The 14,924-nt window shown below is 36.6% G+C and overlaps 34 non-coding genes across 34 annotated transcripts; 23 read left to right on the top strand and 11 right to left on the bottom strand.

The window, feature by feature from the left end:
• Positions 1-96: 96 nt before the first annotated feature.
• On the bottom strand, positions 97-168 carry Trnaw-cca (transfer RNA tryptophan (anticodon CCA)). Its single transcript has one exon. It is a non-coding gene; the product is annotated as a tRNA-Trp (tRNA).
• Positions 169-331: 163 nt separating this feature from the next.
• Positions 332-403, top strand: Trnac-gca (transfer RNA cysteine (anticodon GCA)). The gene has a single exon. It is a non-coding gene; the product is annotated as a tRNA-Cys (tRNA).
• A 598-nt stretch (positions 404-1,001) lies between these two features.
• On the top strand, positions 1,002-1,073 carry Trnac-gca (transfer RNA cysteine (anticodon GCA)). The gene has a single exon. It is a non-coding gene; the product is annotated as a tRNA-Cys (tRNA).
• Positions 1,074-1,555: 482 nt separating this feature from the next.
• Trnac-gca (transfer RNA cysteine (anticodon GCA)) lies at positions 1,556-1,627 on the top strand. Its single transcript has one exon. It is a non-coding gene; the product is annotated as a tRNA-Cys (tRNA).
• A 598-nt stretch (positions 1,628-2,225) lies between these two features.
• Positions 2,226-2,297, top strand: Trnac-gca (transfer RNA cysteine (anticodon GCA)). Its single transcript has one exon. It is a non-coding gene; the product is annotated as a tRNA-Cys (tRNA).
• A 246-nt stretch (positions 2,298-2,543) lies between these two features.
• On the bottom strand, positions 2,544-2,616 carry Trnaw-cca (transfer RNA tryptophan (anticodon CCA)). The gene has a single exon. It is a non-coding gene; the product is annotated as a tRNA-Trp (tRNA).
• A 162-nt stretch (positions 2,617-2,778) lies between these two features.
• On the top strand, positions 2,779-2,850 carry Trnac-gca (transfer RNA cysteine (anticodon GCA)). Its single transcript has one exon. It is a non-coding gene; the product is annotated as a tRNA-Cys (tRNA).
• Positions 2,851-3,289: 439 nt separating this feature from the next.
• Trnac-gca (transfer RNA cysteine (anticodon GCA)) lies at positions 3,290-3,361 on the top strand. Its single transcript has one exon. It is a non-coding gene; the product is annotated as a tRNA-Cys (tRNA).
• Positions 3,362-3,959: 598 nt separating this feature from the next.
• Positions 3,960-4,031, top strand: Trnac-gca (transfer RNA cysteine (anticodon GCA)). Its single transcript has one exon. It is a non-coding gene; the product is annotated as a tRNA-Cys (tRNA).
• A 247-nt stretch (positions 4,032-4,278) lies between these two features.
• On the bottom strand, positions 4,279-4,350 carry Trnaw-cca (transfer RNA tryptophan (anticodon CCA)). The gene has a single exon. It is a non-coding gene; the product is annotated as a tRNA-Trp (tRNA).
• A 163-nt stretch (positions 4,351-4,513) lies between these two features.
• Positions 4,514-4,585, top strand: Trnac-gca (transfer RNA cysteine (anticodon GCA)). Its single transcript has one exon. It is a non-coding gene; the product is annotated as a tRNA-Cys (tRNA).
• Positions 4,586-5,183: 598 nt separating this feature from the next.
• On the top strand, positions 5,184-5,255 carry Trnac-gca (transfer RNA cysteine (anticodon GCA)). The gene has a single exon. It is a non-coding gene; the product is annotated as a tRNA-Cys (tRNA).
• A 247-nt stretch (positions 5,256-5,502) lies between these two features.
• On the bottom strand, positions 5,503-5,574 carry Trnaw-cca (transfer RNA tryptophan (anticodon CCA)). Its single transcript has one exon. It is a non-coding gene; the product is annotated as a tRNA-Trp (tRNA).
• Positions 5,575-5,933: 359 nt separating this feature from the next.
• On the top strand, positions 5,934-6,005 carry Trnac-gca (transfer RNA cysteine (anticodon GCA)). The gene has a single exon. It is a non-coding gene; the product is annotated as a tRNA-Cys (tRNA).
• Positions 6,006-6,780: 775 nt separating this feature from the next.
• Trnaw-cca (transfer RNA tryptophan (anticodon CCA)) lies at positions 6,781-6,852 on the bottom strand. Its single transcript has one exon. It is a non-coding gene; the product is annotated as a tRNA-Trp (tRNA).
• Positions 6,853-7,015: 163 nt separating this feature from the next.
• Trnac-gca (transfer RNA cysteine (anticodon GCA)) lies at positions 7,016-7,087 on the top strand. The gene has a single exon. It is a non-coding gene; the product is annotated as a tRNA-Cys (tRNA).
• Positions 7,088-7,684: 597 nt separating this feature from the next.
• Trnac-gca (transfer RNA cysteine (anticodon GCA)) lies at positions 7,685-7,756 on the top strand. Its single transcript has one exon. It is a non-coding gene; the product is annotated as a tRNA-Cys (tRNA).
• A 247-nt stretch (positions 7,757-8,003) lies between these two features.
• Positions 8,004-8,075, bottom strand: Trnaw-cca (transfer RNA tryptophan (anticodon CCA)). The gene has a single exon. It is a non-coding gene; the product is annotated as a tRNA-Trp (tRNA).
• Positions 8,076-8,159: 84 nt separating this feature from the next.
• Positions 8,160-8,231, top strand: Trnac-gca (transfer RNA cysteine (anticodon GCA)). Its single transcript has one exon. It is a non-coding gene; the product is annotated as a tRNA-Cys (tRNA).
• Positions 8,232-8,418: 187 nt separating this feature from the next.
• On the top strand, positions 8,419-8,939 carry Trnar-gcg (transfer RNA arginine (anticodon GCG)). The gene is made up of 2 exons: positions 8,419-8,454; positions 8,904-8,939. It is a non-coding gene; the product is annotated as a tRNA-Arg (tRNA).
• A 247-nt stretch (positions 8,940-9,186) lies between these two features.
• Positions 9,187-9,258, bottom strand: Trnaw-cca (transfer RNA tryptophan (anticodon CCA)). Its single transcript has one exon. It is a non-coding gene; the product is annotated as a tRNA-Trp (tRNA).
• Positions 9,259-9,421: 163 nt separating this feature from the next.
• Trnac-gca (transfer RNA cysteine (anticodon GCA)) lies at positions 9,422-9,493 on the top strand. Its single transcript has one exon. It is a non-coding gene; the product is annotated as a tRNA-Cys (tRNA).
• A 598-nt stretch (positions 9,494-10,091) lies between these two features.
• Positions 10,092-10,163, top strand: Trnac-gca (transfer RNA cysteine (anticodon GCA)). The gene has a single exon. It is a non-coding gene; the product is annotated as a tRNA-Cys (tRNA).
• Positions 10,164-10,410: 247 nt separating this feature from the next.
• Trnaw-cca (transfer RNA tryptophan (anticodon CCA)) lies at positions 10,411-10,482 on the bottom strand. The gene has a single exon. It is a non-coding gene; the product is annotated as a tRNA-Trp (tRNA).
• An 84-nt stretch (positions 10,483-10,566) lies between these two features.
• Positions 10,567-10,638, top strand: Trnac-gca (transfer RNA cysteine (anticodon GCA)). Its single transcript has one exon. It is a non-coding gene; the product is annotated as a tRNA-Cys (tRNA).
• A 187-nt stretch (positions 10,639-10,825) lies between these two features.
• On the top strand, positions 10,826-11,345 carry Trnar-gcg (transfer RNA arginine (anticodon GCG)). Its single transcript has 2 exons — positions 10,826-10,861; positions 11,310-11,345. It is a non-coding gene; the product is annotated as a tRNA-Arg (tRNA).
• Positions 11,346-11,592: 247 nt separating this feature from the next.
• On the bottom strand, positions 11,593-11,664 carry Trnaw-cca (transfer RNA tryptophan (anticodon CCA)). Its single transcript has one exon. It is a non-coding gene; the product is annotated as a tRNA-Trp (tRNA).
• A 163-nt stretch (positions 11,665-11,827) lies between these two features.
• Positions 11,828-11,899, top strand: Trnac-gca (transfer RNA cysteine (anticodon GCA)). The gene has a single exon. It is a non-coding gene; the product is annotated as a tRNA-Cys (tRNA).
• A 598-nt stretch (positions 11,900-12,497) lies between these two features.
• Positions 12,498-12,569, top strand: Trnac-gca (transfer RNA cysteine (anticodon GCA)). Its single transcript has one exon. It is a non-coding gene; the product is annotated as a tRNA-Cys (tRNA).
• Positions 12,570-13,344: 775 nt separating this feature from the next.
• On the bottom strand, positions 13,345-13,416 carry Trnaw-cca (transfer RNA tryptophan (anticodon CCA)). The gene has a single exon. It is a non-coding gene; the product is annotated as a tRNA-Trp (tRNA).
• A 163-nt stretch (positions 13,417-13,579) lies between these two features.
• Trnac-gca (transfer RNA cysteine (anticodon GCA)) lies at positions 13,580-13,651 on the top strand. The gene has a single exon. It is a non-coding gene; the product is annotated as a tRNA-Cys (tRNA).
• A 597-nt stretch (positions 13,652-14,248) lies between these two features.
• Positions 14,249-14,320, top strand: Trnac-gca (transfer RNA cysteine (anticodon GCA)). Its single transcript has one exon. It is a non-coding gene; the product is annotated as a tRNA-Cys (tRNA).
• A 217-nt stretch (positions 14,321-14,537) lies between these two features.
• Trnaw-cca (transfer RNA tryptophan (anticodon CCA)) lies at positions 14,538-14,609 on the bottom strand. The gene has a single exon. It is a non-coding gene; the product is annotated as a tRNA-Trp (tRNA).
• Positions 14,610-14,693: 84 nt separating this feature from the next.
• Positions 14,694-14,765, top strand: Trnac-gca (transfer RNA cysteine (anticodon GCA)). The gene has a single exon. It is a non-coding gene; the product is annotated as a tRNA-Cys (tRNA).
• The last annotated feature ends 159 nt before the right edge of the window (positions 14,766-14,924 follow it).

Genomic DNA, 14,924 nt, shown 5'->3' with positions numbered 1-14,924 from the left:
AAATCAAATCATTTTTGAATATTAGTCGTTTTCGCAAGGGTTTATTTATTAACTGGTCAGTTCATAAGCTGATTCAAGGATCCGGAAATAAAGGAATGACCCCGACGTGATTTGAACACGCAACCTTCTGATCTGGAGTCAGACGCGCTACCGTTGCGCCACGGAGTCGCTGTGTGTCGCGGATCAAATCTTCGTTCATATATTTGAAACCCAATATTGATGACTCTGTCAAGCATGAACTGATAAATTGAGGAGAGAATCTTTCCGAACAGATAAAATAGGTTTTCTATATTAATGCCCGTGGGGTAAAAAGCGGACCGTTGTGGATTGTGGGGATATAGCTCAGTGGTAGAGCATTCGACTGCAGATCGATAGGTCCCTGATTCAAATCCGGGTGTCCCCATGTATGACATTCACATCACACTTTCTCAAAATCAAATTTTTAATGTTTCAACAAGTAATTTTGACATCTAAAGATTTTGTCGTTTCGAACATTCATGGCGGTCAATACATCATAAATCTTTCAATGTTGAAACAAATATTCTTTGACATTTTGCGACAGGCTCATAGATAGAAAACTATGACACTAATTGTCTTATAATTTGTTTGGGGATTGCTGAATTCGTTCCGCGGAAGGCTAATCAATTTCAAATATATGTTGCACACATATGACGGGTAATATTTTGTAAAACATTTAATGTTTAAACAAATAAACTTTGACATTTTACGACAGGCTTATAAATTGAAATCGATCACACTTCAAGTATAAAAATATTTCAGTAGATTGCAGAAATCGATTCTCATATATCTAATCAATTTCGACCTATAACTTAGTGGCTATAACTATCTGAACCACGGCTATGAAATAGTGATATTTCATCAATTAAATTTAATAGATGTTAATTGAGACCTGTTTTAAACAAACGATTGTTAATTACTTTGAACAATGCCCAAGGCCGTGTTATGTATATTATTTAAATATAGAACCCGTAGTGCACTGTGGGGATATAGCTCAGTGGTAGAGCATTCGACTGCAGATCGAGAGGTCCCTGGTTCAAATCCGGGTGTCCCCTTTTATGACTTTCACATCAAACATTCTCAATACCAAGTATTTCTAATGTTCGAACAATTAAACTTTGACATTCTACGGCAAACGAATGGATTGAAATCGATGACACTTCAATTCTAATACCCTTTTTGAAGTTTGCAGAAATCATTTCTCAGAAATCAAATCATTTTTGAATATTAGTCGTTTTCGCAAGGGTTTATTTATTAACTGGTCAGTTCATAAGCTGATTCAAGGATCCGGAAATAAAGGAATGACCCCGACGTGATTTGAACACGCAACCTTCTGATCTGAAGTCAGACGCGCTACCGTTGCACCACGGAGTCACTGTGTGTCGCGGATTAAATCTTCGTTCATATATTTGAAACCCAATATTGATGACTCTGTCAAGCATGAACTGATAAATTGAAGAGAGATTCTTTCCTAACAGATAAAATAGGTTTTCTATATTAATGCCCATGGGGTAAAAAGCGGACCGTTGTGGATTGTGGGGATATAGCTCAGTGGTAGAGCATTCGACTGCAAATCGATAGGTCCCTGATTCAAATCCGGGTGTCCCCATGTATGACTTTCACATCACACTTTCTCAAAATCAAATTTTTAATGTTTCAACAAGTAATTTTGACATCTAAAGATTCTGTCGCTTCGAACATTCATGGCGGTCAATACATCATAAATCTTTCAATGTTGAAACAAATATTCTTTGACATTTTGCGACAGGCTCATAGATAGAAAACTATGAAACTAATTGTCTTATAATTTGTTTGGGGATTGCTGAATTCGTTCCGCAGAAGGCTAATCAATTTCAACTATTTGTTGCACACATATGGCGGTTAATAATTTGCAAAACATTTAATGTCCAAACAAATAAACTTTGACATTTTACGGCAGGCTTATAAATTGAAATCGATCACACTTCAAGTATAAAAATATTTCAGTAGATTGCAGAATTCGTTTCTCAGATATCTAATCAATTTCGACCTATAACTTAATGGCTATAACTATCTGAACCACGGCTATGAAATTGTGATATTTCATCAATTAAATTTAATAGATGTTAATTGAGACCTGTTTTAAACAAACGATTGTTAATTACTTTAAACAATGCCCAAGGGCTTGTTATGTATATTATTTAAATATAGAACCCGTAGTGCACTGTGGGGATATAGCTCAGTGGTAGAGCATTCGACTGCAGATCGAGAGGTCCCTGGTTCAAATCCGGGTGTCCCCTTTTATGACTTTCACATCAAACATTCTCAATACCAAGTATTTCTAATGTTCGAACAATTAAACTTTGACATTCTACGGCAAACGAATGAATTGAAATCGATGACACTTTAATTCTAATACCCTTTTTGAAGTTTGCAGAAATCATTTCTCAGAATTAAAATCATTTTTGAATATTAGTCGTTTTCGCAAGGGTTTATTTATTAACTGGTCAGTTCATAAGCTGATTCAATGATCCGGAAATAAAGAGATGACCCCGACGTGATTTGAACACGCAACCTTCTGATCTGGAGTCAGACGCGCTACCGTTGCGCCACGAGTCACTTTGAGTCGCGGATTAAATCTTCGTTCATATATTTGAAACCCAATATTGATGACTCTGTCAAGCATGAACTGATAAATTGAGGAGAGAATCTTTCCGAACAGATAAAATAGGTTTTCTATATTAATGCCCGTGGGGTAAAAAGCGGACCGTTGTGGATTGTGGGGATATAGCTCAGTGGTAGAGCATTCGACTGCAGATCGATAGGTCCCTGATTCAAATCCGGGTGTCCCCATGTATGACTTTCACATCACACTTTCTCAAAATCAAATTTTTAATGTTTCAACAAGTAATTTTGACATTTAAAGATTCTGTCGTTTCGAACATTCATGGCGGTCAATACATCATAAATCTTTCAATGTTGAAACAAATATTCTTTGACATTTTGCGACAGGCTCATAGATAGAAAACTATGACACTAATTGTCTTATAATTTGTTTGGGGATTGCTGAATTCGTTCCGCGGAAGGCTAATCAGTTTCAAATATATGTTGCACACATATGGCGGGTAATATTTTGTAAAACATTTAATGTTTAAACAAATAAACTTTGACATTTTACGACAGGCTCATCAATTGAAATCGATCACACTTCAAGTATAAAAATATTTCAGTAGATTGCAGAAATCGATTCTCAGATATCTAATCAATTTCGACCTATAACTTAGTGCACTGTGGGGATATAGCTCAGTGGTAGAGCATTCGACTGCAGATCGAGAGGTCCCTGGTTCAAATCCGGGTGTCCCCATGTATGACTTTCACATCACACTTTCTCAAAATCAAATTTTTAATGTTTCAACAAGTAATTTTGACATCTAAAGATTCTGTCGCTTCGAACATTCATGGCGGTCAATACATCATAAATCTTTCAATGTTGAAACAAATATTCTTTGACATTTTACGACAGGCTCATAGATAGAAAACTATGAAACTAATTGTCTTATAATTTGTTTGGGGATTGCTGAATTCGTTCCGCAGAAGGCTAATCAATTTCAACTATTTGTTGCACACATATGGCGGTTAATAATTTGCAAAACATTTAATGTTTAAACAAATAAACTTTGACATTTTACGGCAGGCTTATAAATTGAAATCGATCACACTTCAAGTATAAAAATATTTCAGTAGATTGCAGAATTCGTTTCTCAGATATCTAATCAATTTCGACCTATAACTTAGTGGCTATAACTATCTGAACCACGGCTATGAAATTGTGATATTTCATCAATTAAATTTAATAGATGTTAATTGGGACCTGTTTTAAACAAACGATTGTTAATTACTTTAAACAATGCCCAAGGGCGTGTTATGTATATTATTTAAATATAGAACCCGTAGTGCACTGTGGGGATATAGCTCCGTGGTAGAGCATTCGACTGCAGATCGAGAGGTCCCTGGTTCAAATCCGGGTGTCCCCTTTTATGACTTTCACATCAAACATTCTCAATACCAAGTATTTCTAATGTTCGAACAATTAAACTTTGACATTCTACGGCAAACGAATGAATTGAAATCGATGACACTTTAATTCTGATACCCTTTTTGAAGTTTGCAGAAATCATTTCTCAGAAATCAAATCATTTTTGAATATTAGTCGTTTTCGCAAGGGTTTATTTATTAACTGGTCAGTTCATAAGCTGATTCAAGGATCCGGAAATAAAGCAATGACCCCGACGTGATTTGAACACGCAACCTTCTGATCTGGAGTCAGACGCGCTACCGTTGCGCCACGGAGTCGCTGTGTGTCGCGGATCAAATCTTCGTTCATATATTTGAAACCCAATATTGATGACTCTGTCAAGCATGAACTGATAAATTGAGGAGAGAATCTTTCCGAACAGATAAAATAGGTTTTCTATATTAATGCCCGTGGGGTAAAAAGCGGACCGTTGTGGATTGTGGGGATATAGCTCAGTGGTAGAGCATTCGACTGCAGATCGATAGGTCCCTGATTCAAATCCGGGTGTCCCCATGTATGACTTTCACATCACACTTTCTCAAAATCAAATTTTTAATGTTTCAACAAGTAATTTTGACATCTAAAGATTCTGTCGTTTCGAACATTCATGGCGGTCAATACATCATAAATCTTTCAATGTTGAAACAAATATTCTTTGACATTTTGCGACAGGCTCATAGATAGAAAACTATGACACTAATTGTCTTATAATTTGTTTGGGGATTGCTGAATTCGTTCCGCGGAAGGCTAATCAATTTCAAATATATGTTGCACACATATGGCGGGTAATATTTTGTAAAACATTTAATGTTTAAACAAATAAACTTTGACATTTTACGACAGGCTTATAAATTGAAATCGATCACACTTCAAGTATAAAAATATTTCAGTAGATTGCAGAAATCGATTCTCATATATCTAATCAATTTCGACCTATAACTTAGTGGCTATAACTATCTGAACCACGGCTATGAAATAGTGATATTTCATCAATTAAATTTAATAGATGTTAATTGAGACCTGTTTTAAACAAACGATTGTTAATTACTTTGAACAATGCCCAAGGCCGTGTTATGTATATTATTTAAATATAGAACCCGTAGTGCACTGTGGGGATATAGCTCAGTGGTAGAGCATTCGACTGCAGATCGAGAGGTCCCTGGTTCAAATCCGGGTGTCCCCTTTTATGACTTTCACATCAAACATTCTCAATACCAAGTATTTCTAATGTTCGAACAATTAAACTTTGACATTCTACGGCAAACGAATGGATTGAAATCGATGACACTTTAATTCTAATACCCTTTTTGAAGTTTGCAGAAATCATTTCTCAGAAATCAAATCATTTTTGAATATTAGTCGTTTTCGCAAGGGTTTATTTATTAACTGGTCAGTACATAAGCTGATTCAAGGATCCGGAACTAAAGGAATGACCCCGACGTGATTTGAACACGCAATCTTCTGATCTGGGGTCAGACGCGCTACCGTTGCGCCACGGAGTCACTGTGTGTCGCGGATTAAATCTTCGTTCATATATTTGAAACCCAATATTGATGACTCTTACTTTCAAATAAACATTGACATTTTTCGGCAGGCTTATAAATTGAAATCGATCACACTTCAAGTATAAAAATATTTCAGTAGATTGCAGAATTCGTTTCTCAGATATCTAATTATTTCGACCTATAACTTAGTGGCTATAACTATCTGAACCACGGCTATGAAGTATTGGTATTTCATCAATTAAATTTAATAGATGTAAATTGAGACCTGTTTTAAACAAACGATTGTTAATTACTTTAAACAATGCCCAAGGCCGTGTTATGTATATTATTTATATATAGAACCCGTAGTGCACTGTGGGGATATATCTCAGTGGTAGAGCATTCGACTGCAGATCGAGAGGTCCCTGGTTCAAATCCGGGTGCCCCCATTTATGACTTTCACATCGAACATTCTCAATATTAAGTATTTTAATGTTCGAACAATTAAACTTTGACATTATACGGCAAACCAATGGATTGAAATCGATGACACTTTAATTCTAATACCCTTTTTGAAGTTTGCAGAAATCATTTCTCAGAAATCAAATCATTTTTGAATATTAGTCGTTTTCGCAAGGGTTTGTTTATTAACTGGTCAGTTCATAAGCTGATTCAAGGATCCGGAAATAAAGGAATGACCCCGACGTGATTTGAACACGCAGGCTTCTGATCTGAAGTCAGACGCGCTACCGTTGCGCCACGGAGTCACTGTGTGTCGCGGATTAAATCTTCGTTCATATATTTGAAACCCAATATTGATGACTCGTTCGTTCCGTTCAGAATTCCGTTCCGCAGAAGGCTAATCAATTTCAACTATTTGTTGAACACATGTGGCGATTAATATTTTGTGAAACATTTAATGTTTAAATAAATAAACTTTGACATTTTACGGCAGGCTTATAAATTGAAATCGATGACACTTCAAGTATAAAAATATTTCGGTAGATTGCAGAATTCGTTTCTCAGATATCTAATCAATTTTGACTTTTAACTCAGTGGCTATAACTATCTGAACCACGGCTATGAAATAGTGATATTTCATCAATTAAATTTAATAGATGTTAATTAAGACCTGTTCTAAACAAACGATTGTTAATTACTTTAAACAATGCTCAAGGGCGTGTTATGTATATTATTTAAATATAGAACCCGTAGTGCAAGGAATGACCCCGACGTGATTTGAACACGCAGGCTTCTGATCTGGAGTCAGACGCGCTACCGTTGCGCCACGGAGTCACTGTGTGTCGCGGATTAAATCTTCGTTCATATATTTGAAACCCAATATTGATGACTCTGTCAAGCATGAACTGATAAATTGAGGAGAGATTCTTTCCTAACAGATAAAATAGGTTTTCTATATTAATGCCCGTGGGGTAAAAAGAGGACCGTTGTGGATTGTGGGGATATAGCTCAGTGGTAGAGCATTCGACTGCAGATCGATAGGTCCCTGATTCAAATCCGGGTGTCCCCATGTATGACTTTCACATCACACTTTCTCAAAATCAAATTTTTAATGTTTCAACAAGTAATTTTGACATCTAAAGATTCTGTCGCTTCGAACATTCATGGCGGTCAATACATCATAAATCTTTCAATGTTGAAACAAATATTCTTTGACATTTTACGACAGGCTCATAGATAGAAAACTATGAAACTAATTGTCTTATAATTTGTTTGGGGATTGCTGAATTCGTTCCGCAGAAGGCTAATCAATTTCAACTATTTGTTGCACACATATGGCGGTTAATACTTGGAAAACATTTAATGTTTAAACAAATAAACTTTGACATTATACGGCAGGCTTATAAATTGAAATCGATCACACTTCAAGTATAAAAATATTTCAGTAGATTGCAGAATTCGTTTCTCAGATATCTAATCAATTTCGACCTATAACTTAGTGGCTATAACTATCTGAACCACGGCTATGAAATTGTGATATTTCATCAATTAAATTTAATAGATGTTAATTGAGACCTGTTTTAAACAAACGATTGTTAATTACTTTAAACAATGCCCAAGGGCGTGTTATGTATATTATTAAAATATAGAACCCGTAGTGCACTGTGGGGTTATAGCTCAGTGGTAGAGCATTCGACTGCAGATCGAGAGGTCCCTGGTTCAAATCCGGGTGTCCCCTTTTATGACTTTCACATCAAACATTCTCAATACCAAGTATTTCTAATGTTTGAACAATTAAACTTTGACATTCTACGGCAAACGAATGGATTGAAATCGATGACACTTTAATTCTAATACCCTTTTTGAAGTTTGCAGAAATCATTTCTCAGAATTAAAATCATTTTTGAATATTAGTCGTTTTCGCAAGGGTTTATTTATTAACTGGTCAGTTCATAAGCTGATTCAATGATCCGAAAATAAAGGAATGACCCCGACGTGATTTGAACACGCAACCTTCTGATCTGGAGTCAGACGCGCTACCGTTGCGCCATGGAGTCACTGTGTGTCGCGGATTAAATCTTCGTACATATATTTGAAACCCAATATTGATGACTCTGCCAAGCATGACTCACGTGCACTGTGGGGATATAGCTCAGTGGTAGAGCATTCGACTGCAGATCGAGAGGTCCCTGGTTCAAATCCGGGTGTCCCTTTTATGACTTTCACATCAAACATTCTCAATACCAAGTATTTCTAATGTTCGAACAATTAAACTTTGACATTCTACGGCAAACGAATGGATTGAAATCGATGACACTTTAATTCTAATACCCTTTTTGAAGTTTGCAGAAATCATTTCTCTATGTATATTATTTGAATATAGAACCCGTAGTGCACTGTGGGGATATAGCTCAGTGGTAGAGCATTCGACTGCGACAATTTTATCCATTTTTTATGTCGGAAATACCATCACATATTAAGCGGACGTGATGAATCGGAAGCTTCACGGTGGATGTCATGCTGTGTGCGTGTTAAGCGTCACGCAGTATGTACGGAAGCCGGGGGCGGAAGTTGAGCTATGCTATGCATGGTGCAGACGGAAGCCCTGGGCGAAAGTTATGCTGTGACATACAGTGTATACCGAACCCCGGGGTGGAAGTTTGTGCTGTGCAATGGCGCGGCAGATACTGAAGCCTCCATAAGTTTATGACTGCTGCTTATGCAGTGGCATGCTTATGAAGCGTTATACCGATATGACACGGATATGACGTGGCATTAGACACTGATCTGTGCCTTGGAAAATTCTGATCCGCAAAAAAATAAAAGAAAAAACAAAAAATAATTTAAAAAAAAAAAAAAAAAAAAAAAAAAAAAATCGACTGCAGATCGAGAGGTCCCTGGTTCAAATCCGGGTGTCCCCTTTTATGACTTTCACATCAAACATTCTCAATACCAAGTATTTCTAATGTTCGAACAATTAAACTTTGACATTCTACGGCAAACGAATGGATTGAAATCGATGACACTTTAATTCTAATACCCTTTTTGAAGTTTGCAGAAATCATTTCTCAGAATTAAAATCATTTTTGAATATTAGTCGTTTTCGCAAGGGTTTATTTATTAACTGGTCAGTTCATAAGCTGATTCAATGATCCGGAAATAAAGGAATGACCCCGACGTGATTTGAACACGCAACCTTCTGATCTGGAGTCAGACGCGCTACCGTTGCGCCACGGAGTCGCTGTGTGTCGCGGATTAAATCTTCGTTCATATATTTGAAACCCAATATTGATGACTCTGTCAAGCATGAACTGATAAATTGAGGAGAGAATCTTTCCGAACAGATAAAATAGGTTTTCTATATTAATGCCCGTGGGGTAAAAAGCGGACCGTTGTGGATTGTGGGGATATAGCTCAGTGGTAGAGCATTCGACTGCAGATCGATAGGTCCCTGATTCAAATCCGGGTGTCCCCATGTATAACTTTCACATCACACTTTCTCAAAATCAAATTTTAAATGTTTCAACAAGTAATTTTGACATCTAAAGATTCTGTCGTTTCGAACATTCATGGCGGTCAATACATCATAAATCTTTCAATGTTGAAACAAATATTCTTTGACATTTTGCGACAGGCTCATAGATAGAAAACTATGAAACTAATTGTCTTATAATTTGTTTGGGGATTGCTGAATTCGTTCCGCAGAAGGCTAATCAATTTCAACTATTTGTTGCACACATATGGCGGTTAATAATTTGCAAAACATTTAATGTTTAAACAAATAAACTTTGACATTTTACGGCAGGCTTATAAATTGAAATCGATCACACTTCAAGTATAAAAATATTTCAGTAGATTGCAGAATTCGTTTCTCAGATATCTAATCAATTTCGACCTATAACTTAGTGGATATAACTATCTGAACCACGGCTATGAAATTGTGATATTTCATCAATTAAATTTAATAGATGTTAATTGAGACCTGTTTTAAACAAACGATTGTTAATTACTTTAAACAATGCCCAAGGGCGTGTTGTGTATATTATTTAAATATAGAACCCGTAGTGCACTGTGGGGATATAGCTCAGTGGTAGAGCATTCGACTGCAGATCGAGAGGTCCCTGGTTCAAATCCGGGTGTCCCCTTTTATGACTTTCACATCAAACATTCTCAATACCAAGTATTTCTAATGTTCGAACAATTAAACTTTGACATTCTACGGCAAACGAATGGCTTGAAATCGATGACACTTTAATTCTAATACCCTTTTTGAAGTTTGCAGAAATCATTTCTCAGAAATCAAATCATTTTTGAATATTAGTCGTTTTCGCAAGGGTTTATTTATTAACTGGTCAGTTCATAAGCTGATTCAATGATCCGAAAATAAAGGAATGACCCCGACGTGATTTGAACACGCAACCTTCTGATCTGGAGTCAGACGCGCTACCGTTGCGCCATGGAGTCACTGTGTGTCGCGGATTAAATCTTCGTTCATATATTTGAAACCCAATATTGATGACTCTGCCAAGCATGACTCACGTGCACTGTGGGGATATAGCTCAGTGGTAGAGCATTCGACTGCAGATCGAGAGGTCCCTGGTTCAAATCCGGGTGTCCCTTTTATGACTTTCACATCAAACATTCTCAATACCAAGTATTTCTAATGTTCGAACAATTAAACTTTGACATTCTACGGCAAACGAATGGATTGAAATCGATGACACTTTAATTCTAATACCCTTTTTGAAGTTTGCAGAAATCATTTCTCTATGTATATTATTTGAATATAGAACCCGTAGTGCACTGTGGGGATATAGCTCAGTGGTAGAGCATTCGACTGCGACAATTTTATCCATTTTTTATGTCGGAAATACCATCACATATTAAGCGGACGTGATGAATCGGAAGCTTCACGGTGGATGTCATGCTGTGTGCGTGTTAAGCGTCACGCAGTATGTACGGAAGCCGGGGGCGGAAGTTGAGCTATGCTATGCATGGTGCAGACGGAAGCCCTGGGCGAAAGTTATGCTGTGACATACAGTGTATACCGAACCCCGGGGTGGAAGTTTGTGCTGTGCAATGGCGCGGCAGATACTGAAGCCTCCATAAGTTTATGACTGCTGCTTATGCAGTGGCATGCTTATGAAGCGTTATACCGATATGACACGGATATGACGTGGCATTAGACACTGATCTGTGCCTTGGAAAATTCTGATCCGCAAAAAAATAAAAGAAAAAACAAAAAATAATTAAAAAAAAAAAAAAAAAAAAAAAAAAAAAATCGACTGCAGATCGAGAGGTCCCTGGTTCAAATCCGGGTGTCCCCTTTTATGACTTTCACATCAAACATTCTCAATACCAAGTATTTCTAATGTTCGAACAATTAAACTTTGACATTCTACGGCAAACGAATGGATTGAAATCGATGACACTTTAATTCTAATACCCTTTTTGAAGTTTGCAGAAATCATTTCTCAGAATTAAAATCATTTTTGAATATTAGTCGTTTTCGCAAGGGTTTATTTATTAACTGGTCAGTTCATAAGCTGATTCAATGATCCGGAAATAAAGGAATGACCCCGACGTGATTTGAACACGCAACCTTCTGATCTGGAGTCAGACGCGCTACCGTTGCGCCACGGAGTCACTGTGTGTCGCGGATTAAATCTTCGTTCATATATTTGAAACCCAATATTGATGACTCTGTCAAGCATGAACTGATAAATTGAGGAGAGAATCTTTCCGAAACGATAAAATAGGTTTTCTATATTAATGCCCGTGGGGTAAAAAGCGGACCGTTGTGGATTGTGGGGATATAGCTCAGTGGTAGAGTATTCGACTGCAGATCGATAGGTCCCTGATTCAAATCCGGGTGTCCCCATGTATGACTTTCACATCACACTTTCTCAAAATCAAATTTTAAATGTTTCAACAAGTAATTTTGACATCTAAAGATTCTGTCGTTTCGAACATTCATGGCGGTCAATACATCATAAATCTTTCAATGTTGAAACAAATATTCTTTGACATTTTGCGACAGGCTCATAGATAGAAAACTATGAAACTAATTGTCTTATAATTTGTTTGGGGATTGCTGAATTCGTTCCGCAGAAGGCTAATCAATTTCAACTATTTGTTGCACACATATGGCGGTTAATAATTTGCAAAACATTTAATGTTTAAACAAATAAACTTTGACATTTTACGGCAGGCTTATGAATTGAAATCGATCACACTTCAAGTATAAAAATATTTCAGTAGATTGCAGAATTCGTTTCTCAGATATCTAATCAATTTCGACCTATAACTTAGTGGATATAACTATCTGAACCACGGCTATGAAATTGTGATATTTCATCAATTAAATTTAATAGATGTTAATTGAGACCTGTTTTAAACAAACGATTGTTAATTACTTTAAACAATGCCCAAGGCCGTGTTATGTATATTATTTATATATAGAACCCGTAGTGCACTGTGGGGATATATCTCAGTGGTAGAGCATTCGACTGCAGATCGAGAGGTCCCTGGTTCAAATCCGGGTGCCCCCATTTATGACTTTCACATCGAACATTCTCAATATTAAGTATTTTAATGCTCGAACAATTAAACTTTGACATTATACGGCAAACCAATGGATTGAAATCGATGACACTTTAATTCTAATACCCTTTTTGAAGTTTGCAGAAATCATTTCTCAGAAATCAAATCATTTTTGAATATTAGTCGTTTTCGCAAGGGTTTGTTTATTAACTGGTCAGTTCATAAGCTGATTCAAGGATCCGGAAATAAAGGAATGACCCCGACGTGATTTGAACACGCAGGCTTCTGATCTAAAGTCAGACGCGCTACCGTTGCGCCACGGAGTCACTGTGTGTCGCGGATTAAATCTTCGTTCATATATTTGAAACCCAATATTGATGACTCGTTCGTTCCGTTCAGAATTCCGTTCCGCAGAAGGCTAATCAATTTCAACTATTTGTTGAACACATGTGGCGATTAATATTTTGTGAAACATTTAATGTTTAAATAAATAAACTTTGACATTTTACGGCAGGCTTATAAATTGAAATCGATGACACTTCAAGTATAAAAATATTTCGGTAGATTGCAGAATTCGTTTCTCAGATATCTAATCAATTTTGACTTTTAACTCAGTGGCTATAACTATCTGAACCACGGCTATGAAATAGTGATATTTCATCAATTAAATTTAATAGATGTTAATTAAGACCTGTTCTAAACAAACGATTGTTAATTACTTTAAACAATGCTCAAGGGCGTGTTATGTATATTATTTAAATATAGAACCCGTAGTGCAAGGAATGACCCCGACGTGATTTGAACACGCAGGCTTCTGATCTGGAGTCAGACGCGCTACCGTTGCGCCACGGAGTCACTGTGTGTCGCGGATTAAATCTTCGTTCATATATTTGAAACCCAATATTGATGACTCTGTCAAGCATGAACTGATAAATTGAGGAGAGATTCTTTCCTAACAGATAAAATAGGTTTTCTATATTAATGCCCGTGGGGTAAAAAGCGGACCGTTGTGGATTGTGGGGATATAGCTCAGTGGTAGAGCATTCGACTGCAGATCGATAGGTCCCTGATTCAAATCCGGGTGTCCCCATGTATGACTTTCACATCACACTTTCTCAAAATCAAATTTTTAATGTTTCAACAAGTAATTTTGACATCTAAAGATTCTGTCGCTTCGAACATTCATGGCGGTCAATACATCATAAATCTTTCAATGTTGAAACAAATATTCTTTGACATTTTACGACAGGCTCATAGATAGAAAACTATGAAACTAATTGTCTTATAATTTGTTTGGGGATCGCTGAATTCGTTCCGCAGAAGGCTAATCAATTTCAACTATTTGTTGCACACATATGGCGGTTAATACTTGGAAAACATTTAATGTTTAAACAAATAAACTTTGACATTATACGGCAGGCTTATAAATTGAAATCGATCACACTTCAAGTATAAAAATATTTCAGTAGATTGCAGAATTCGTTTCTCAGATATCTAATCAATTTCGACCTATAACTTAGTGGCTATAACTATCTGAACCACGGCTATGAAATTGTGATATTTCATCAATTAAATTTAATAGATGTTAATTGAGACCTGTTTTAAACAAACGATTGTTAATTACTTTAAACAATGCCCAAGGGCTCGTTATGTATATTATTTAAATATAGAACCCGTAGTGCACTGTGGGGTTATAGCTCAGTGGTAGAGCATTCGACTGCAGATCGAGAGGACCCTGGTTCAAATCCGGGTGTCCCCTTTTATGACTTTCACATCAAACATTCTCAATACCAAGTATTTCTAATGTTTGAACAATTAAACTTTGACATTCTACGGCAAACGAATGGATTGAAATCGATGACACTTTAATTCTAATACCCTTTTTGAAGTTTGCAGAAATCATTTCTCAGAAATCAAATCATTTTTGAATATTAGTCGTTTTCGCAAGGGTTTATTTATTAACTGAACTAAAGGAATGACCCCGACGTGATTTGAACACGCAACCTTCTGATCTGGAGTCAGACGCGCTACCGTTGCGCCATGGAGTCACTGTGTGTCGCGGATTAAATCTTCGTTCATATATTTGAAACCCAATATTGATGACTCTGCCAAGCATGACTCACGTGCACTGTGGGGATATAGCTCAGTGGTAGAGCATTCGACTGCAGATCGAGAGGTCCCTGGTTCAAATCCGGGTGTCCCTTTTATGACTTTCACATCAAACATTCTCAATACCAAGTATTTCTAATGTTCGAACAATTAAACTTTGACATTCTACGGCAAACGAATGGATTGAAATCGATGACACTTTAATTCTAATACCCTTTTTGAAGTTTGCAGAAATCATTTCTCTATGTATATTA

Source organism: Styela clava, chromosome 9 (assembly GCF_964204865.1).
Source record: "Styela clava chromosome 9, kaStyClav1.hap1.2, whole genome shotgun sequence".
In the NCBI taxonomy this organism is placed as follows: Eukaryota; Metazoa; Chordata; class Ascidiacea; order Stolidobranchia; family Styelidae; genus Styela; species Styela clava.
This window is presented reverse-complemented; position numbering and strand designations above follow the sequence as displayed.